At 39.3% G+C, this 23,014-nt stretch overlaps 1 protein-coding gene across 10 annotated transcripts in view; it reads right to left on the bottom strand.

Annotated features, from left to right (window-relative positions):
* The window catches only part of MBD5 (methyl-CpG binding domain protein 5), a 256,499-nt gene that overhangs the window by 152,981 nt on the left and 80,504 nt on the right, over positions 1 to 23,014 (bottom strand). The window contains exon 3 of one of the 10 annotated variants that reach the window (XM_042860868.2): positions 16,484 to 16,552. The exons of the other annotated variants lie outside the window; for them this stretch is intronic. The gene's annotated coding sequence lies outside the window, so the exon portion shown is untranslated. The remainder of the gene's footprint in view (positions 1 to 16,483; positions 16,553 to 23,014) is intronic. 10 annotated transcript variants of the gene reach the window in all.

Here is a 23,014-nt window from a genome sequence, read left to right as displayed (position 1 = left end):
TATATTATAATCATTTCCCTTCTTGTACTTTTGATACTGACAAAAGTCCTGGCAATGAGTCTGGAGAAATTTTTGGATCTGTCATACACCCAAATCAAGTTGGGTTTGTCAGAGACCATCATGACTCTGTTAACCTTTGACAACTTTTTGATATTATAAGCAATGAAATACAATGAACCTGAACAACAAGCCATTTTAGCCTTAGATGCAGAAAAGGCTTTTGATAGGGTAGACTGGAAATATATGTTTTATATGCAATAAAAATTCAGATTTTGATCTGTTTTACATTCCTGGATTAAATAGTTATATTTCTGTTGCATCCCAACCAACGTCATGATCTCAAATATCTTTAGCCTCTTCAAAGTATCACGCAAGGATGCCCACTGTCTCCATTACTTTTAGATTTAGCTTTTGAGCCCCTGGAAATAGCTATACAGGCTCATCCAGATATCTGGGGCATACAACTCAGTTTCATGGAGTATAAATTGACGTTATATGCAGACAACGCTCTTTTGCATATAGCCAGGCTAGAAAGCACAATTCCAGCCCTCTTATCACTAATTCAAACATTTCAATAAATACTTGGTTACAAAATAAACTGGGAAAATTGGAATTATTGGAAATCTCCCAGTTATCATCTAGTGGGGGACTCTCGCAATGGAATTTCCATAAGTAAATGGATGCAACTAAGTACCTAGGTATAAAAGTACCATGAAATATTAACAAACCAGCAAAGACAAATTTAGATCCTGTACACCCTCAAACAGTGATACAAACAAGAGGTATTCTCTTTCCTTGAGCCTGTGGGGAAGTTTTTACACAATAACAATGAATATTCCGCCTAGATACCTCTATATTTTAAGCTGCCTACCTATATATTTCCCTCTGTTTTACTTCAGAAAATTTGGTAGCATTATTATTGCCTTCCTATGGGACCCTTGTCAATGTTCATGACTATAATTTAAAAACCTTTAACTCCGTACAGGGAAGGGGGGGGAGGGGGAGAAGACTACTGGGCTTCCACATCTACAGTTACTATTATGCTTTTATCAGGTCATAGATGTCAAATGGATTTCAGCATGCTAAACCCCTTATACCCATGAGGATGGAAACTGAGTGTGCATTAATGCATCCAATAGAAGTTGTTGTTATCCTCGGTTCCTCTTTATAACCAACAGAGAAAAATAAGGTGTTTATGGTGGTGTGGTGACTGTGTGAAAGATCTGGGCTATCCTAGCTAAGAGGTACCAATTTCAACCTTGTTGTCATTGCAAAACATTGATACTGCTCAAAGAATGCTAGACTTCTAGTCCACTTTATTCCTCCTCTTTTCCCTTCCTTCCCCTCCCCTCCATTAATGTATATCTTCTCCTCTTTTATATTCATGTCACTCTAACAAGTTATGTCTATATAATATTGTCTGGTTTGGTACTGTCTGGTCTTCCAGCTTTGACAAATTGTAAAACTGCACAACTCTATTGGAGATCTTGTGAAGTGTGCAATGTTTGGAAACATATACAAGCTGTAAGTCATTTACCTCCTTGTGCTTTTTATTGTCTGTTTCTTTATGAAAATCAATTAAAATTAATCTATCAGTCAAAAGGATTGTCTATAGGTAACACTGGTACAAGTGTGACTCTTCCTGTTTCATCCTGCATAGCTTCAAAATCCTATGGGATATGCCACATCTTTAACTGACAATTCTTGATCTCCAGTTCCTGGGCATGATGATATTGATGGAGAGGTCAAGGGAACATTTGCAACAAAGTTCTCAGTAACTAGAAAAACAACAGCACCAGGGTTACCACAGGAAAGCAACCCTCTAATTCAGTGCAAAACTCAGCAGTTTGGGTAAGCTAGTTACATAAATGGCTTCTTGCTTTTAGCTCTGCTTGGACTTGTGCCTGATCAGTCAGACTAGCCTCCCCTTTTGCCCCTTCCTGAAGGCATCCAGGCATTGCTTCTATTCATACAGTCATGCCGCACTTGCCCAGGTATGTAAAACGGGGCCTTTCTCCATCCTCTAGGTACTCCTATATGGTACCCTCCACGGGCCACTGAAGTAGCACAAAAGAAAGATACGCCCAGCTGGAACTAAACCTGAATATTCATAAAGCATTGTTCAGTTCACTTCAGTAATGGGAACTAGACTCTCCCACATCCCCAGTAATTTACCTATTACTAGGTTTGTTTTGTTACACTTTCAGCAACAATGCTTTAAGCTGCTGTTCTAAGCAGTTAACTATCAAATATAAATGCTACATAAAATATTTCTAATTAATCATTCTTCACGCAAATCTCATTGAGAACTATAGAAAGAGTTGCATTTACAAAAGCCTGCTAGTCCAGCTACTCTAAATGTAACTGAACTTCCACAACATTGTCTGCATTTGTATGATAAAAAAACATGATTCTTCTAATTCTTTGTTTTAATGCAGTATTTTGTGATTTTATGTCTATGCTGCATAAGCAATAAGAAATGAGTGGGGGAGGGTGGAAATTTCACAAACTGATTAGTCTGATTTATACATTTTATTATGTAGAAGAGCAATGATGATTTTTCATCAAATAAAGATCCATGTTTGTAGTTTTCGCTCTTCAAGTAACTCACCAAGCAAGTATAAATAGCATCAACAAATCTACACAAGAAAGAACAGCACCGGATCTCAAGTCAGTAATTAAAGGAGCTAATATATCAAGAGGTGTCAGCAAAAACAAAAATGTCTATTACAAAAAAAAAAAAAAAAAGAGTATGCCATTTACATTTTAGGAAGCCAGATCATGTGGTCCAAAGAAAAGAAAATTCACCGAAGTGAATGGGCACTAAATAAAGTGCATAATTATTGTGGGAAGGGAATAAAGTTAAAACGAGAGAAAAATGCCTTGGCAAAGAAAAAGTCCTTCTATTGGAAAACTTGAATTGATTTTCTACCTACATCTACTCTTCGAGCATTATTAGAGGACAAAAAGATGAGAATTAAAGAGGCTGATTTAAGGCTGTCAACTTATTTAGTAGTAACATCACACTAATTGAAGTCATATGGTAAAACCAGAAATTTCTAAAGGAAAATATACAAACAAATGTGCAAGACTTAAAGATAGATAAGCTGAAGGAAAAGAAATTCACCAAAACCACAGATTTAGCATCTTCCTACAGAGTTTGCTATATTCCCAAGAACCAACAAAGTAAATTTAACACACAAAATGTCAAGATTTTCTGCATGCAAAGAATCTTTCACAAAAGTAATATAATGCAATGCTGTACTGTTAAATCAGCTGACAGAGCGAGATCAAGACAGATGTGAATTTAATGTACCACATACAGTAAGTCAAACAAATGTATTTTACCAGTTTGATCCAGTTTAGCTAGAGTGTTGTGTCCTGAACTTCTGTTCACATTAACGTAGAGTCCAAAGAAAATTGCTCCCAGAACACTAATTTCTAGCAACAAAGAGTTGAATAAGTCGGATCTATGTTTGGTTTTGATTTTGTGGATCTATGCAAACTCTCCGTCCACCACCCACAAATAACCAAAACAATTTCTAATATATAACCACGAAGACCTAAGAAACAAGAAATGCAATCCTTGGGGGCTGCCCTTCCTCATCAACAAGAAGCAAAAAACAAACTTTCTTTGCATTTGCAAAGCTATGATGAATAATAAATAAATAATGATATACACATAGATATAATATATAGTTTTAAAAACTGTGTAGATATAGGGCTCCGTGTCTGTTATGGAGGTCACAGAAATCAGAGATTCCATGACCTCTGCAGTGGCCAGTGTAGCTGACCTCAGGGCTGCCCAAGCAGCTCATCCTAGGGCCAGCCACACTAGCCACTGCTGGAGCAGCCCCGCAGCCAGCCACACTGGCCGCTGGTGGAGCTACCCCGGGGCTAGTGACACTGGCATCTGATTGGGCGGCCCCGGGGACCGCCTGAGCAGCGGGTGATGCAGCTGGCCCTGGGGACCACTTGAGTAGCAGTCCTGGGGATGGCGGAGCAGTGGTGGGGGGGGGGCGGCCCAGGGGGCAGCCAGAGCAGATGCTGCTCTGAGGCCCCCAGCAGCCAGTGCCTCTGGCCCCCTGCTCTCCCTCTGAGCAGTGCCCCCCTGGAGCCCTCCCCAGAGCATTAGCTCCTCCCGCCCCCCTCAGCAGGAGGCCCTCCAGAGCAGCAGCTCCCCCCTGGAACCCACCAGCTAAGATTTAGTCGGGGTATTTATAGTACAAGTCATGGACCGATCACAGGGTCATGAATTTTTTTTAGTGCCAGTGACCTGTCCATGACTTTTATTAAAAATACCCATGACTAAATTGTAGTCTTAATCATCAGATTGTCAACTCTGGTCAATGAAATCCTCTGTTTATCTACAAATAATGCTTCTCATTCATGTTGCCCTCTCAGCATACCTCAACACTGATCTGGTGTTGGGGGAGACTGTCTAGAGATGTAGTAGGGCTAGGTTAAGTCTACATGGCTCATACACTTCTCGTGTTCTCTGCTGAGTCTGCCAGCTAGTGCAAGAACATAGTGATGGGTGCCAGCTGGAATGGAGATGTCAGACTCATCTCACATGGCAGCCACCAAATATCCATTAGATAGGAACAACTTCTAAATCCCTGATGAGCTGGGCTGGGTTCAAACTAGTTACTCAGAGGTAAAAGGCTCTGTAATTCATTACCAATGTCCCAAAGCATTCATTTCCCCTAATAAGTGCTAACTTGGTGGGTAAGAGGAGATGTCTATATCTACATATAAAAATGTAAGAAAAAAAAAAGATTAAGAAAAATGTCAAAAGGTCTCAACATCCAGCGCTCAAAATCCCAGGAAATATCAAAATTAAGGTTAGCTGTACAGTTTTAATTTTGCCCCTATGTGCATTATGATCAAGCCTTTAATTACATGCTCATGTATTTTTTTTTTCTGCATGGGCTGACAGCAAGGTATGAGCCCAGGACCTTCAGATCCAAAGCACAGACCTTGAGATGAAGGAATACTACTAACAGAAGTAGGCTGCTATTGCCTAGACAGGTGACAACACTCTTTGCCAGTGAAATAAAAAATAATTGTGAAAAAGTTGCACAACACTGGATATTAGAATTCCTTGGTTCTGGACCTGGCTCTGGGATGCAAATGTTGTCTAGTGCAGTGGCTCTCAACCTTTCCAGACTACTGTACCCCTTTCAGGAGTATGTTTTGTCTTGCGTACCCCTCACAGTTTCGTCTCACTTAAAAATTACTTGCTTACAAACTTAGAAATAAAAATACGAAAGTGTCACAGCACACTATTACTGAAAAATTGCTTACTTGCTCATTTTTACCATATAATTATAAATCAATTGGAATATAAATATTGTGTTTACATTTCAGTGTATAGTAGATAGAACAATATAAACAAGTAATTGTTTGTATGAAATTTTAGTTTGTACTGAGTTTGCTAGTGCTTTTTATGTAGCCTGTTGTAAAACTAGGCAAATATCTAAATAAGTTGATCTATCCCCTGGAAGACCTCTGTGAACTACCAGGTGTACACATACCTCTGGTTAAGAGCAACTGGTCTAGTGGTTAGAGTAGTCATTACAGAAAGCATAATCAAGCACAAAGATTTAATACATTCACTCAAAGGAAATATGTCAAAAGCAGATGATGATTGGTTCTGTGATAATTAGAGATCTGGGTTCTATTCCCAGTTCTGCCTGAAGTGGCCTTGTGTAATCTCTCAGTTATCCTATTTGTAAAATGGGTGGAATGATAGTTGCTTGACTTTAAAGTAGAAACGCAAGGCCTTAGCCAGGAATTAGGGCTGTGAACTGCACAAATATATTAATGCCAGTTAGCAAAAGACCAGAACCATAGTGCAATTTCTCTTAGGCCAAAGGATATTAAATACAGGACTCTCCTTCCTTCCTTCCTTTATGAAATCTGAGGCCACTGGCAGGTCTGGGAGTGTCTCCTTTACATTTCAATATTTGTAAGTTCAAACTGTAAAGTCCCAATTCTGCAAACCCTTGGCAGATGCTTAACTTTAAGTAGATGAACAGCCCATTTAATTCAGTTGGACTACTTGTGCTTAAAATTAAGCATGTGTATATTTGCCAGATTGGGGCCTAAGTTTGTTAACATTTATTAAAATATCTATTAATTTAATACTTCTTAGGACTGAAAATGATGCACATAAAAGGCACTATTTTCAATATAATCTAATTAACTTTCCTGTAAAAGAACAGAGGTACATATTTTCATTGGATAGCAGTGAAAGAAGGGTGAGGTACTAAACTAACTGTACTTAGACACACATAATGTGACAATACGTGTAAAAATCCCTCTTATGATTCCTTTTGATTGGCATTTGGTTTATGAGTTTCCTTATTAAAAGTCAATTTAAAAACCCAACATTATGAACTTAACTTTCTAAAACAAACCATTGAGGTATCAAATTTTTAAAAAATCGACTGCTTTAGGGGTTAGCTTTGCCCATTAATGTGCTTGAGTACTTTGGAATATCAGTTACTAAATTTACACAGACATGTGTGATGAACCATTTTAAAAGATATGTACTGTAGCACACCTTTTTACCTTGAGATTTTAAAAAGCTCTTTACAAAACAGTTAGAATGGATATCCTGATAATTGCAATAATTCATTTTCATCAGTGTTTTGAAGCCTTGGGAAATTCCAAGTCCCACTGGAATACAGTTATCCATTTTATTAACATAGTTATACATTTTATTTCAAACAAGAGTATTTAGAATTTTTTTTTGAGGCAGCAAAACCATAATTACACACAGACTAATAACTTATAAAAACTTGAAGGAAATGTCACTGCATTAACTTTTGACATGGCTGCATTTGGCACATCGAATTCTAGAACAAAAGCTTTACAGTAAGCATATTCTTATAATCAAGCTGATGACTTCATATGAAAGATAGCACGCTAAATATTAGATAAGGAAAAAAATAAAGCATGTCTTGACATCGATAATTTTACTTCTATCTGCAACACTATTGGTCTTATTTAAGTCTAGATAAAAATAAGGTCAATTTAAAAGCCCAGATTTTAAATCTCAGACACTGCTGAGTTGCTTTTCTTTTTCTGATACATTGCAATCCATGATATGCATGAGATTAGAAACTATATCAAAATCTTTACATGATAGATGTGTTCCTTTTTTAGCAGGCATGAATCATAGAAAAGGTGGACTAGAAGGGACCTTGAGTTCATCTCATTTAACTCCCAGCACTGAGGCAGGACCATCCCTGATGGGTGTTAGTTTAACCTGGTCTTAAAAGCCTCCAGTGATGGACATTCCACAACTTCCCTAGGTAACCTACTCCACTGTTTAATTATCCTTATAGTTAGAAAGCTTTTCCTAATATCTAACCTAAATCTCCCTTGTTGCAGATTATTACTTCTCCTACCTTCAGTGGGCACAGAGAACAACTGATCACCATCCTGTTTATAATAGCCTTTAATATATTTGATGACTGTTATCAGGTCCCCAATCCATCATCTCTTCTCAAGACTAAACATAAAGAAGTTTGTTTTTGTTTATAACTTTTCTTTGTAGATCAGATTTTCTGTGTTGTTTTTTTTTGAATACATAATGTTTTTGTTGCTCTCCTCTGGACTCTCTCCAATTTAATCACATCTTTCTTAAAAAAGTGTGGCTCCCAAAAGTGAACACAATACTCCAAGCGAGGCCTCGCCAGTGCTGAGTAAGAGCAGGACAATTACGTCCTGTGTCTTATATATGACACTCTTGTTAATAGACCCCACAATATCAGCCTTTTTCGAAACTAGATTATACTGTTGGCTTATATTCAGTTTGTGGTCCAGCAGATCATTTTCTGCAGTACTACTGCCTATCCAGTTATTCCCATTTTGTATTTGTGCATTTGATTTTTCCTTCATACTTTGTACTAGTCTTTACTGAATTTCATCTTGTTGATTTCAGACCAATTCTCCAATTTGTCAAGATCATTTTGAATTCTAATCCTGTCCTCCAAAATGCTGCAACCCTTCTCAGCCTGGTGTCATTCATAAATTCTATAAGCATACTCTCTATTCCATTACTCAGACCATCAATGAAATATTGAATATTACCAAACTCAGGATAGATCCTCCACTAGATACACATACTCCCAGTTTGATAGTCAACCATTAATAAGTACTCTTTGAGTACGGTCTTTCAACAAGTTGTGCACCCAACTTATAGTAATATAATCAAAACCATATTTCCCTAGTTTGCGTATGAGAATGTCATGTGGGACAGTGTCAACAGCCTTACTAAAAATCAAGATAAATTAAGTCTATAGCTTCCTCCCTATCCTCTAAACCAGTAACCCTGTCACACAAGGAAATTAAGTTGGTTTGGCCTGATTTCTTCTTGACAAATCCATGCTTGCTAATACGTATTACCAATTTACCCTCTAAGTGCTTAGAAAATGATTGTTTAATAATTTGTTCCAGTATCTTTCCAGGTATTGAAGTTAGGCTGACTGGTCTACAATTCCCTGGGGCCTTTTTGTTCCCCTTTAAAAAGATAGGTACTATGTTTTTCATTCCCCAATCCTCTGGGACCTCATTGAGTTCTTGAAGATAACTGCTAACAGTTCCAAGATTGTTTCAGCTACTTCCTTAAGTACCGTAGGACGAATTTCATCAGGCCCTGCTGACTTGAAAACATCTAACTCACCTAAATATTCTTTAACTTGTTCTTTCCCTATTCTGGCTTATGTTCCTTTCCCCTTGTTGTTAATATTAAGTGTATTAAGTATTTGGACACCTTTTTTAGTGAAGACTGAAGAAAAATAAGCATTAAACACCTGAGCCTTCTTGATGTCATCTGTTATTAGTGCTTGTCCCTTGCTAAGTAGAGGACACTTTCCTTCAACTTTCTCTTGTTTCTAATGCAGTGGTGCCCAAACTTTTCCTAACATGCGCCCCCTCCCCCCAGTAATGGAATCTGTCTGTGCCCCCCCTGCATTATTGCACATTTGGCTCAGCAGAGGCGCTTGGGCTGCGGGTGGAGCTGGGGCTAGAAATGGGGATGACAATGGAGCTGGCCTGGGGACGGAGAAGGAATGAGGGCAAAGCTAGACTGGGGGTGGAGAGGAGCTGGGGCTGCAATTGGTCTACACGAAAAAGTTAGGTTGATCCAGCTACTTCGCTCGGGGTGTGAAAAATCCACACCTCTGAGCAATGTACTTAAGCTGACCTAATCATTAGCCTAGACAGTCCTAGGCTGATGGAAGAATTCATCCATTGACCTAGCTATTGCCTTTTTGGGTGGATTACCTACACCAATGGGAAATCCCCTCCTGTTGGAATAGTCAGTGTCTACACTTGAAACGCTACAGCGGTACAGCTTCAGCACTACTGCTGTGCCACTGCAGCGTTTCAAGTGTAGACAAGCCTTAGGAGAGTCCAGAAATGTTCCCAGCAGACAGCAAGGATCTCTTCGAAATGCCAAGCTATCTAGAAATCTGGGTGGTCACAGAGCAAAAAAGCACAAGGGAATGTCTGACTGTGCTGCTGTGACAGATTACATTCCGTGGATTTAGCTACAGGAAAGCACTGAAGTGTCTGCCCTCGAGTACCAAACTGCAGTTCCTCTGAATCTCCATTTTCTTTCCCCTCCATCCCTCTGTAACCATTACCCACCAGACCCCAATCTGCCTTTCCCTCCCTCACACCAGTTGGGCTTCATACATCCTTGCTTTCTCCCTTTCCCTTCCTTCTCTCTCTCCTGTTTACCCCACCACCCCCAACTGAGTGGTAAGTCACAAAATTATGTCCAAATGGCATGGGGGGGGGGGGGCGGGGAGGTAAAAACAGCAACTGAATAAAATAAGAAATATGTTTACATGTGGGAAAAGGGAAAATTCTGTCTTACCTGGAAATTTTCATTTTAGGACTCACTACATTAGCCTACAAGTGAGGCATTCTCTGTCTCCATGACAACTAGAGACCGACCAAATACTTGTATTGAGCCTGCATTTAGGACTGTCCCTCAGGAAGAACTCTCCAGAATTATAGCTTCCAAAGCTGAAAAATACGAACTATATAAAAGTTTAGGTCTGGTATTCAATTCAAACCATTTGCAGTAAAGCCTGCATGTGAAATTTAGGTATTTCCTGGAGGAACACTATGCTCCCTTTCAAATCAATTAAAAGTGAGAAATAACAGCAAGAAAACTCTGGTCACAAAGCAATCCTCTGAAGGAGGATCAGACTGTTGGACATGGAGGGTTCCAGAATAAAAATTCACAGGTAAAATAGAATTTTCCCATTCTCAATCCCCTCATGTCCGGCAGACAGTCCAGAAATGGAGTTTAGAGAGCAGTACATCATCCCTAAAGTGGAAGGAATATAAAAATCTACCCGTGGAGGGATGAAAAGGAATTTAAGGATTACTGGGGCATACTGTCCTGTAACACTGTTCTATCAAATGATGTAATAGCAGAGGTGAAGATGTCCAGTGTTTGAGAAAATGGGAGACCTTTCAGACTTCTTTGTATTATGTGTTATCTGTCCACTCCACAATTGCTGTTTCTTTTCCAGGAATGTGTGATACAAAGAGGAGTTGTACCTGTGGCTTTGAATGCCTCTGCTACATACAACTTCATTCCCCTGATGTCTCTGTTCATACCTAACTTAAGCATATCTAATACCTTAAGGTATTTGGATTCAACCAGAAGGACAATTATATTCCAATTATATGAGGAAGACTGATGAGTTTGGGGATGGAGGACTACTTAGTTCACAGAACGTATAAATGTGGTTTCACTGAGAGCACACGAAGCTCCAAAACCCCATTGGCAAAAGTGGCAGTGAGTAGGCAAGATATTTGCAGTAAGAAATGGAAGGGAACTATCACCTGTGAAGTAAAAGGTGGTTTTATTAGGACTTGTAGCCCAAAGATCAATATCATGACAGGAAACTACATATTGCCTATTGATAATATTAGTAGTCCTCAGGAATCTTATGTGACAGCAATGAGAGATTCTCACGTCTGCAGTCACTGATTTACTTTCCAATAAGGGTTGGCCTTGAGCCCCATGGCCAGGCCATCTTGTAAAAACACCAGTCCACTCTTTTCTTCAGCTGACTTGGCCCTTGTCTGTGTTCCTTGCAATACCAACATCTAAACCTCATAGATATCATTTGCAAAAATTCCTCCAAGATGCTAGAAGGGTGTTTGTAACAGTCTTAGAATAAGTGACTGTAGTTCCTTTTAATTTCCCAACTGAGAAGTTAGGGAACATTGGATATAAGTTCAGCTCCTGTTGCACCATATTTTGTGTTTGTGTGTTTTGGGAGTTAGAGATGAGGTTCCATTAACATGTAAATCAGGTTTGAGAACCAAGACCGGAAGGTTAATGAGAAGGTGATGATAATCACAGTGGCCAGTCCCTTCACAATCTTCTTTACCAAGTGTTTCTGCCTCATGTAGTACCTCTTTTGGTTTTCCAGCTGCATTTGGATGCAAATAGATGCCTCACTAGGCTTCCAACCAGATCTTTGATGGTCTGAAAGGATAGATGGTCTAGACTGAATCCTATTGACTAAGTGTATACTACTCAGCCAGCTGATCCTGACTTTCCTTTTTGGTGCAGACCCCTGAGGAGCAGCGAGAGCTTCTGCCCAAGACCTGAATAAGGCTACTTCTCTAAGCAAAGCTGAAAGATATATAAACACCATGGTTCTAAAGAATCATCTGCTGGAGACAGAGGAGTGAACTGGATTATTTTTTGCATTAGATAGGTTATACTCCAAGTCTTCTCGTTGGGCCATACCCTCATCCCAAGTCACACAGGAGTCCAGATGTGTTCCTCCTACATGGGGCTTGGCATCTGTACTGATGAACGGCTTCTCTGGATCTGACATCAGATAGCCGTTAAATAATATTAAGATTCAGTTAATTAAGAGATGCTAGTTCTGGATCTGAACCGAGATCTTTATACATTTCCTGCCATTGCTGGCTGGAAGCAAAGCAAGAATTATGCTGGGTTTTCACATGAGACCCACTACCCCAAGAGATGTGTCAGATTTTATCTTAGGAGAGGGGTGGTTACATTTTGAAAATCTGACACCATCTCATTCTTCTCTCTCTTCTGACGTAAAGATTGCTGTGGATGGTAACTTAGATGTTGGAGTTTTGTGAGGGCTGTAACTGGTCCTTCCACTTCCTTGCTCAAAGCTTTTTTTTGTGAAGGCATGTAGATATCTGAGTCCAAAAGGGGAATACTCTATATTGAAAATGCTTCTTTCTGCAGTAGTAACTGAAGGATCTCAGAGTGACTTTCCCTGATCACATTTTCAATCGCTTTCCATGAGTTTTATTTTTATATTCCAAAGTTTTGGGAAGACAATGCTGTAATGACGGATTTCATTATTTCTGTCTGGAATACTGAGCCATATATGGAATCTCTGAGAGACCGGAGGTTTAAAATGGACTGCATGCCATGATTCTTCTTTATATGACAAAGAATTTGGTGCCCTTTCCAAAATCTCCCCTTCCAGACCTGAGTCTGTCATTCCAATGTGTAGATGGCCTATTGCACCATTCATCTTCTGATGCTATGAAGAGTCTTGCTGACAGTGCTGGTGTATTTTACTTTACTCTGGGGAAAAGAAACTTGCCCCTGGAACAATGAGTGACTTCTATAACTTACCTGATTATCTCAAGCACCCATTTTCTGCATCGGTTCAGTGTCAAATGAGGTTCCAGACTTAAGTGCCCCTTAAAGCATGTGTGCGTGAAAGAGAGAAATATACCCAGGCTTTGAAAATCAAGATACATTTTAGGAGTTGGATGGTCTTCCAGACAATTCCAGCCTTGGTCTTTTGACAGTTAAGACAACAATGGCCTTCTAATGTGTAATCTCTACACCTGCTGAGATAAGATAATTTGAAGATTCTCTCCCTGAAAGGCGGGAGGATTTATTTCCTTGTCTAAAGCCTCAGGGACTTTTTTGTGTGTATGTTTCCCAAAGAGCTTACCAACAAAATGTTTGGAATACCATCAGATTTAGCCTGCAATGCCAATTTGGTCAAGCCTTAGTTACCCCTGGAACATGTCTTTGGAAGTTCTGAATGTACAGCAGATCACAGTCCCGTGAAGTGTCAGTCCTGAAAAAGTTGTTAGGAAAATCTAGTTTAAAGTAGATTTTAGGGAAGGAGAGGGAGTGTTTGTTGCATGCTCACAAAGGACTCCCAGTTGAGAATAGTCCTCCACAATGAGAGACTACAACCAGTATGTTCAGAACTGAGGCTACTGAATCCATGTTTAGTCTAAATGATGATCTTATTTTCCTCTCTCTGTGTTTGGCAGGAATATTCCATCAGTTGATATGACTATGCTCTTCACTAAGGCGGCTGCAGCAGGTAGGCTTAGGCAGAGTAATGAACACCTTTCAGTCCCTTAGATACAACTAGTTCTTGATAGGGAAATCCCACTCCACCTCAATCACACCCTCATCAAGCAAGTGACGAAGAATTATACGAATTTTCTGCAACTTTGCAAGTTTTTTGTTTTTTTTTGTTTGCATTTTATTTTCTAAAAACATAAGCACCTGTGAAGTTAGACCACCCCTCATGCTAATTTTGGGAAGCTTAGTTGAAAGTTTGTGGTCTCTTGCACAAAGTCCAAAATTTACAGATTTCTCCTGCTCTTTAGAAAGTCTAGATGCAAGATTTATCAGAGATTTTAAAATTTTGTGCTGCTCCTTTCTCTTCTGCAAGCTGTGAGAATAGGGAAGATGCAAGGGGGTTCTGAAAAACTTCCCCCCCATTTCCATGCCACTGGTTCTGGCCTGGTTTATGTGAAGGGAGATCCAAGCATCCTGCTCAATTGTCTCAGCTTAGACCTTACCCACATGTCAGCTGGGAGCTAGTTTCACTGTGGTCTGCTCAACCATCTTGGCTGGGAGCTTTCGATTTACCTTTTCTGAGTGGGGATGAGAGAGGAGGTTGCTGTCTGTCAAACAATCCTCAGTAAGCTATTTTTTTTTTTTTGGTAGAATGTGGTTTTTCTCCTCAAAATTGCTAAAGCCAAAGAAGAAACTAAAGACATTGAGGGCTGGTCCACACTAACCCCCCAGTTCGAACTAAGATACGCAACTTCAGCTATGCGAATAACGTAGCTGAAGTCGAAGTATCTTAGTTCGAACTACAAGGTACTTACCGCAGGTCCACACGCGGCAGGGAGGCTCCCCCGTCGACTCCGCGTACACCTCTCGCGGAGCAGGAGTACCAGTGTCGACGGCGAGCGCTTCCGGGATCGATTTATCGCGTCTAGACAAGTTGCAATAAATCGATCCCAGAAGATCGATTGCTTACCTCCGGGTTTGGCGGTAAATATAGATGTACCCTTAGATAACTAAAAATCCAGTGCAAGCTCTGCTCCAAAGAGAAACCTGGAATCTGCCACGTGGCATAGAATTCTGGGGAATTCATCCTGAGAGGCAACCTTGAGTCCAGGTTCAAAGAAAAAGATGTGATCTGTCCCCCTACTGCCCTGGAGATGGGGAAAGCCCACTGTGAAGACTGTCTGACGTGAAAGTGACTGAGAAAGTATGATACTTAGACTATAAACTCTTTGGGACATGAACAGTCTTTTGTTAAATGGTCAGTACAGCATCTAGCACAGTGGGGTGTGGGGTCCGTAACTGGGGATCCTTAGTGCTACTGAAATACAAATTCATTAATAAATAATAATATGGAGCCATGGCCACAGCACTTAAAAATCACTTTTTGTTTAAATTCTGAGTCGCTATAGCATTTCAGGATTAAATTATTTCACATTACTGAAACCACATCTTTGGTTAAGCTGAATGACAGTACATCACATCATGTTGTATCTGAGCAGCTACAGCATTGTGGCCATTACAAGAAATTCAGGATTTCAAGTATTTCATGTTATTGTAAAGACACTGCAATACATAACAGTACCTCAAATGAAAAGTCATTCAATGATTTATAAGCTAAAGGTACTTAAACATATGTATCACAGACTTAAACAGCCTATTTATTTTAAGGTGTAATCTTCTCACATCAGTTGGCATGATTATAGAAAGCACTGGCACAGATAATCTAGTTTTGCACCTCACCTTTGGTCTCATAAGTGTGCAACATGCAACCTGCACTGATAATACACGCAGACATCACTCTGAAGTCCGGTCACGAGTTCTCCACGGGCCTTTCAATGTTCCAAATGCACACCCCACAGATATCCTACAGGTACTCAGAGTGAAGTTAAATATTATAGTTCCTTTCTCCTATCCAGATTTCTAGTATAAATTCAGGAGCTAAAGAAGCAGAGATTAAGCAAAGGGTAAATCTACACATCAATAAAAGACTCTCAGCATGGCTGCAGCTGATCCAGGTCAGCTGACTTGGGCTCATGGGGCTAAAAATTGCAGTGTAGATATTTGGGTTCAGGCTGGAGCCTGGGGTTTGAAACCCTGGGTGAGAGGGTCTCAGAGTCCAGGCTTCAGCCCAAGCCTGAATGTCTACACTGTCATTTTTAGCCTTATCGTCAGAGCCCCACAAGCCTGAATCAGTTGACTGGCTCTGACACTTAATGCTGTGGGGTTTTTATTGCAGTGTAGACATATCCTGAGTCATGAGAATCCTAGTTGGCACTTGCAGCCAATTAATGTCCATGATATAGTTGGTAGAAAAAAATCCATTGTTCATTGCTGACAATTGTTTAATTTCTAAAGATCTGAGAATTATGACTTACTGGAGAATCTGCCTCCTTAGTGAGCCACTAAGCCTTGCAGAACCATGGAGGAATAGCTCTTCCAGTTGTTCAACTCTGAAGCGTGGTGGGATAGGAGAAAATAGTAGACAGAACCCATGTGCCAACACAGCATTAACATAATCTGGGAATGCTAAGCATTCAAAGCCATTAGTAAGTATCTGCACATTGCCTATGTTATCCAAGGAAGCATCACTCACTAAATAGTGATGCACACCTCCACAACGACAGCCTCAACTGCTGATTTAACATAAGTAAGATCATTACTGGCAGGAATCTAGGGTGGCAAACTTCCAAATGGCAATCCTCATGCACTGTTCCAAGCACGGATGGGAGGGGGGAGAAGAGAGGGAAAATCTCAGAGTTGGTTTGGCACTGGAGAGTTTAAGTGAGCTTAGCATAGACTTCCAGACAAGTTGTCCTTTTATGCCCTGAAGTTCTGAAGCCACTTTTGGTCATTATAAGTCTGCATTACTATCCTAACCCACTAGATTGTGCCAGTTGGCCAGGCCTTGGCCCAGTGCTCCATTGATCAAAGATGATCAAGCAGTAGATCATACGGAAGAGTGACTGGAATGTCTCTCTGCTTCCTCCAGCAAGCGCACAAAATAAACTGGCTATGATAATCTGCAATGTGCTTCACTGATGCCTCACTTTAAGCTTTCCAGTGCAACAGGATCATCCTATTAATTTCAACAGACAGGATCACAGCACTCACCTGGGAGTCCTTCATGCTGGAAGTGAGTAGTTTTCAAAACAGTACAGGCAAGAGAGCAACAGATGAATCCTAGGATAATATGGAAGAGATCATGGAAGTTTGATTCAGACTACCATGGTTCCTAGCCTCCAGGTGGTACCCCATAATGCACTGCAAAATTTACCCAGAATGCATCAAGCCTAGAAGCAGTGGTAAGTATCCTGGGATACCTGTCCATAGCACCCTGTGATGCCTGTCTATATCCCTTGATATATGTTTAGCATCTTGTAACATTTTTACCATTCCTTTCTACATAAACTAATGTTATTGTCATATTCATTCAGTACATCTTTATTGGTTTTTTATATTGCTGTTCTTTTGAGGAATGTATTTAATAATTTTTTCAGCATCTATATACTCTATTTTCTATTTAACAAGTAGCACATTATTTCATAGCTGCAAGTTAGGGGATAAGGTAGTTAAGCATGAAAGTAATATAGCTGCAAATTTGGGTGGCCTATATAAGTTGGTACACATTATTCTGTTGTACACTTAAGTACTGTATTATGTTTAATAAACACAGTTTACGATATAATTTATAAATAAGTGACTTTCATGTATTCTACCAACTGGCATATAAACAACACAATTTTAAACAGTACTGCAAGATACAAGGGCTCGAAAGCTTGTTTCTTTCACCAACAGAAGTTGGTTCGGTAAAAGATATCACCTCACCCACCTTGTCTCTCAAGTGCAGATAAGGGAGATGACAAATGTATAATTGTACTATAACAGAAATAATATGCAACAATACCATTACAAGTTGTATTTAAAAATATATACACAAGGGTGCAGATTTAAGGTTGTATATATGGAAGGCAGAATCCAGCTTGCTCTTCCATAGCTGTATGGGCTGTGCACTGTCAGCTGTGGTAAAAACTTGTTTTGGTCAGGAAAGTAAATAGATATAATTTAAAGGGAGAATCAAAGAAGCTATGTGAGTAAGAAGTGGCTACTGCTATTTATCACCAAAAATATGCTTTAGGAATATTTAGTATTTTTCAATTCACCTCATACAAGTACTGTAGTGCAATCTCTTTATTGTGAAACTGTAACTTACAAGTGTAGATTTTTTTTTGTTACTCAGCTGCACTCAAAACCCCCCCCCAAAAAACAATGTAAAACTTTAGAGCCTACAAGTCCACTCAGTCCTACTTCTTGTTCAGCCAACTGCTAAGACAAACAAGTCTGTTTACATTTACGGGAGATACTGCTGACTGCTTCTTATTTACAATGTCACCTGAAAGTGAGAACGGGTGTTCGCATGGCACTTTTGTAGCCGGCGTTGCAAGATATTTACGTGCCAGATATGCCAAACGTTCATATGTCCCTTCATGCTTCGGCCACCATTCCAGAGGACATGCTTCCATGCTGATGATGCTTGGTAAAAAAATAATGGATCAATTAAATTTGTGACTGAACTCCTTGGGGGAAGAATTGTATGTCTCCCGTTCTGTTTTACCCACATTCTGCCATATATTTCATGTTATTGCAGTCTCGGATGATGACTCAGCCCATGGAGCATGCTTTCAGAAGTCTTAAAAGAGCAATACTCCGATGTGGAAACTACAGAACCCGAACCACTAAAAAAGAAAATCAACCTTCTGCTGGTGGCATCTGACTCAGATGATGAAAATGAACATGCATGCTTTGGATCGTTATTGAGCAGAACCCATCATCAGCAGGGATGCGTGTCTTCTGGAATGGTGGTTGAAGCATAAAGGGACATATGAATCTTTAGCGCATCTGGTACGTAAATATCTTGAGATGCCAGCTACCACAATACCATGCAAATACCTGTTCTCACTTTCAGGTGCCATTGTAAACAAGATGTAGGCAGCATTATCTCCTGCAAATTGTAACCAGACATGTTTGTCTGAGAAATTGGCTAAAGTAGGACTGAGTGGACTTGCAGGGTCTAAAATTTTACATTGTTTTATTTTTGAATGCAGTTATTTTTTGTACACAATTCTACATTTGTAAGTTCAACTTTCATTATAATGAGATTGCACGACAGTACTTGTATTAGGTGAATTGAAGTATACTTTTGTTTTTTGTTTTTTTTTATAGTGCAATATTTGTAATAAAAATAAATATAAAGTGAGCACTGTACACTTTGTATTCTCTGTTGTAATTGAAAATGTAAAAAACATCAACAAATATTTAAATAAATGATATTCTATTATTGTTTAACGTGCGATTAATTGTGTGACAGCCCTAGTTTTTAATTACAAGGCATCAATTAGTCTCTCAAAAGATATTTAGCTTTGAAGTCCTGTGCCCCAAAACAAAGCCATTCACTAAAAATTCATAATGTAAACCCAAAAGGGACAATCATGATCATTTGTCTGACCTGCCTAAAACAGTCCATAAAATTTCAAGCCCAATAACTTGTTCTATAACGCAGAGTTACTTTCTAGATATCAGACAATATATCTTAAAGACACATTGCCTCACTCACTTGTGCTGGATATTTATTTTTCTTTTTTCAAAGTGGAAATGACAAAGTCCATAAAATGTATCAGAACTGCACTTTTCAAAAACAATACAGAAAAGCAATGATCCATTCTGATAACAAGAACCTAGAAGCTTTAAAACCCTTTCTTATGTCCTTCCTACAAGACAAAGAGAAACCATTTTACAAAAGTCTTTTGTACAGTCAAGATGAAATATCAATATTTTCCTCACACACTGAACATGGCACTATTTTCTTTTCTAAAACAGGGGAACAAACAAAAACTGGGGCATTGAAATTGGCACCCCAGAATTTTAAAACCAATCAAGCTATGGGGTCTCTAAGTGACATGCATTTTTAGATATAAACAGCATCTTTTTTTAACATTTTAGAACAAAATAATTTAAAAAATAGTATTCATAAATGAAAACTTCTGAGAGGTTATGTTTACAGGTATGTACTACTTGTTCTTAATGGCTTCCAGGGGGAAAAAAGGCATCAGAAAGAAGCTTTTTAAATATAAAGATGATTATGCTACAGAAAGCCATTTGGTAAAGGGGAATTGAATTTTACACTGTCATACCAAAGAAAATGCCTGACAAGGCTCAGAAGAATTTTATTTTTCTCGATTCCTTCAACTATTGAACAGAAAACTAACTTAAAAAAAATTGGAAAAATAATTGTTTTGCCAGTATTACAGGCACTACAGACATTATATCAGAAATAATCCCATATTAGTGAAATTGTGTGTGACATACTGTATTTCACACCAAACATTAGTAATATGGCATTTAAAAAAATATAACAGATTACTAGAATATTTTCCTTCTATAGTTGGTGATTTGCTGTCAGACACAGTAAGATGTTTCAGGTTTTCCAATTTGAATGATCTGAGTGTATTAATATGCAAACTTGGAGGAACATCACATTTTACTTTCATCATGGATCATAGCCAGCTTTTAATAAATATTAAACCTGATGAATTCACATGCATCTATTTCAGCTCATGCAACAACTAGAGCCAAAGCAGTAATATCATGTACTAATATCCTTATACTTAAAGGGACTTGCAGCAGACAAGAGTGGCGAAATTTGAGCAAAATGACATATTGATCAGTCTTCCACATAACTGAAATTGTTCACCTGTATTACCTGTGTTAACATCAAATGTGCCATATCTTTCAGCCAATGGACAAACATGGAGTGAAATCCTGGCCCTATTCAAGTCAATGGAATTTTTGCCGTTGATTTCAATAGAGCCAGGATTTCACTCATGTTCTTCACTTATATCATCTGACACATACAGAAAACTCAGAAACTGTAGTCAAATCTCTTGATCATGAGTTATAGGCCTTTAAATCAAGGGTCAGCACTTGAGATCACAAGATCAACCACAACAAAAAATAAATATATTTTGAATTTTCTTTACTTATCATAATCTGTGTAGTAGGAATGTCTTTTATTGTAGAAAACCTAGGACCTTGACTGCTGCAGCTTGATCCTAGTATCTGTAGGCTATCCTTTCTGCATACATTGTCACTACTTCTTATCTTAGGGATACAATGGCATAAAGTATCACAAAGATCAAGCACACAAGATCTGGAGATTGAAAAATGTTCAATATCAATTTTCCTGGCCACAGGCTTTGATGCTCAATCCATTTAACACCGGAAATGTCTTTCAGTCACCATGCGTAGATATGTATCGGATTAGCCAGATATGCCACTATTGATTGTTTAGTTGCCTACTGAATCTATGCTCTACAAATGTCTATTTATTTCACTCAAATCCTTAAAATATCTGTGGTTTAGGTACATGGAATATCATCTCTGCTTTTCTAGGAAGAATGTATGAAAAAAGTAAAACTTATCACACTTGATATTAAGAATCATCAGACTTTATCAACAAGAGTTAGTAAGATTGTTAAGTGAATGCATACTGCAGTGGACATAGAATTTGTGAGGTTCACTTAGAGAGACTCTCATGTACTATCCTTCCACTGGTGTCTCATAATTGTAACTGTAGCCAGCTTTGTTTTTCATTTCCAGTTCGCATTTGTGCGAATAGCAATTAATCCATTATACTATACTATACCTTCCTTTATTTTATAAGTTTTCTTTCATCTTCCAATCATAATTTACATATCAAGATGACAAAACTCACAGCCTGTTTCATGATGCTGGAATACATATCTGAATTGCATTCTCAGTTACTTTTATCATTTCATACTGGGCAGTATCCTAAATAGTTGTTGTTCTTTCAGGCCGACTTCAGGAATTCTTGCATAAATGAACAACGTGTCCAAATACTGAACAAAATTGGTTAAAGACAATTTTCATTACTGTTGTTTTCATTGCACACACTAAATGGAAAGTTTAATTTCTCTGTAATTTTTATGAGGTCAGCTAATGCCATATCTTTTATTCTCATGCCTATAAGGCTATGTCTAAACTTTGAGCTGTGACCATGATTCCCAGCTCAAGGAGACATACTAGCACTCATTGAGCTAACATGCTAAAAACAGAATGGAGCCATGCAGCATGAGCGGTAGGATGGTCTAGCTCACAAGTACTGCCTAGGGCAGGGGTGGCCAACCTGTGGCTCTGGAGCTGCATGCAGCTCTTCAGAAGTTAATATGTGGCTCCTTGCATAGGTGCTGACTCCAGGGCTGGAGCTACGGCTGCCAACTTTCCACTGCTGAACCCCTGCCCCTTCCCGCCCCCTCCCCGTGCCTCTTGCAGCCTTGCTCCTCCCTCCTTCATCCCAGAGCCTCCTGTACACTGCGAAACAGCTGATCGTGGCAGGCAGGAGGCAGAGGGAGGGAGGGAGAGGTGCTGCTTGGCAGAGCTGCCAGCAAACAGGAGGTGCTGGGGGTGGCGGGAGGAAGAGCTGATGGGAGCTGCTGATGTATTACTGTGGCTCTTTAGCAATGTACATTGGTAAATTCTGGCTCCTTCTCAGGCTCAGGTTAGCCACCCCAGCCTAGCGTCTTGAATAGGTACATACTTGGGGTGGCTAGCCATGGTGAAAGCCTTTTTATTCACTTGGATTTTACCAATTGCAATTGCCTCTACTTATAAAATCATCCCTATAGTTCCAGGAATGTGGTAGTACATTATCCAGCAAAGAAAGCAGAATGCTGCACCTTTGGAAGAACCATATTCAACACAGGACAACAATTAGGGAATATCATACCAATTCTTTAGTTTGAATGGTCATCTTCAGAAATATTTACATGGGATTGAATTTAAAAGCATCATCTGTGTCAATTGAGCCAGAACAACTGGTGTAAGTTGGTGCAGTTCTAGTGTAATCAATGGAGCTATGCCAAGTTAGACCAGATGAAGGATCTGGCCAATTATAACTTATTTTAAGAAAAATGTCAAAAACTGTCATTTCAGCACTTCCACTGTTCATCATAGGGGAGAGAAGTTGCAGTTATATTGTGCTTACTATGCAATAAAAAAAAGAGGTAGCTAGGAAGTTTCTGTTAGCAGCCATTTTTAAAACCATAAACCTGAACATCCATTTTTTTTATTGTACTGCTGCAACTACTTTTCTTTTCTTCCATTTCTGGACTAGCTCTTAAAATATAGCTTAATTGTTGTACAAATTCTTGAGTAATTGCTCCCAGAATAAAGACAGTCAGCCCCTATCTTGGACACAGAAATGAACTGTTCTGAATGACTTTAGTTGTGTTAAATATGCCCTGCGTTAAAAGTGTGTGTTCAAGTTGACTGTAGACCTGCTGGCCCGTTTCCCCAGACCAGGCAGGATTAAATGCCTGGCAAAAAAAGAGACTGTTCAAGCCCTTCCTTCAAGGCAGCTTATTCTCCAACCAAAAACATATATAGTAACACCAAAAGAGAGCTATCCCTTGATCAAAGCAGAATGAAGTGGTAAAGAGACCTTTCCTCTTGCTCATCATTAGCAGGCCCTGCTAATGAGCCACCTTCCTTCTTGTCCCCATTCAACCCGTTTATCCTGGACCACCCCAAACCCTATCCACACTCCCGCCCACTGACCACCACCCCAAA

This window comes from Chrysemys picta, chromosome 11, assembly GCF_011386835.1.
Source record: "Chrysemys picta bellii isolate R12L10 chromosome 11, ASM1138683v2, whole genome shotgun sequence".
Classification (NCBI taxonomy): Eukaryota; Metazoa; Chordata; order Testudines; family Emydidae; genus Chrysemys; species Chrysemys picta.
The sequence above is the reverse complement of the archived record's forward strand: the minus strand, read 5'-3'. Positions and strand labels throughout refer to the sequence as shown.